The following is a 410-nucleotide window of genomic DNA, read 5'->3' as shown; positions in this document are numbered from 1 at the left end:
CCCCGCACACCGGCACGCTTTAATAAAAAAGAACGGAGCCGCTCGCAAAACCCAGCCCCCGCCGGCAACGGCAACCACGGCAGCCGGGGCAGGCCAGACACCACGGGCCGCCCCGGCACGGTGCCTCGATCGCGCCCGGCCGATACCGAGAAAGGGCGAGGCGCCGCCGCCCCGCCCACGACACACTCTCGGGGGCTCACTCGCTCGCTCGCTCTCTGTTGGGTTGCGGGGTCCGTCCTGGGGGGGGGACACGGCCGGCCACCGCGGCCGACCGCCGCCCCGGAAAAATTCTGCCCGCTACACGCGGGTCCCCGGCTTAGGGCCGAGGAAGGGGGACGACTTCAACAACACACGGCAGGGCCGGACACTCCCGTCACCGAGCCCCCCTTCGCAGGCAAGCAAGCGAAGCC

The sequence above is a fragment of the Sturnus vulgaris genome, unplaced genomic scaffold (assembly GCF_052056855.1).
Source record: "Sturnus vulgaris isolate bStuVul1 unplaced genomic scaffold, bStuVul1.hap1 Scaffold_168, whole genome shotgun sequence".
Classification (NCBI taxonomy): Eukaryota; Metazoa; Chordata; class Aves; order Passeriformes; family Sturnidae; genus Sturnus; species Sturnus vulgaris.
Note: the sequence above shows the minus strand (reverse complement) of the source record.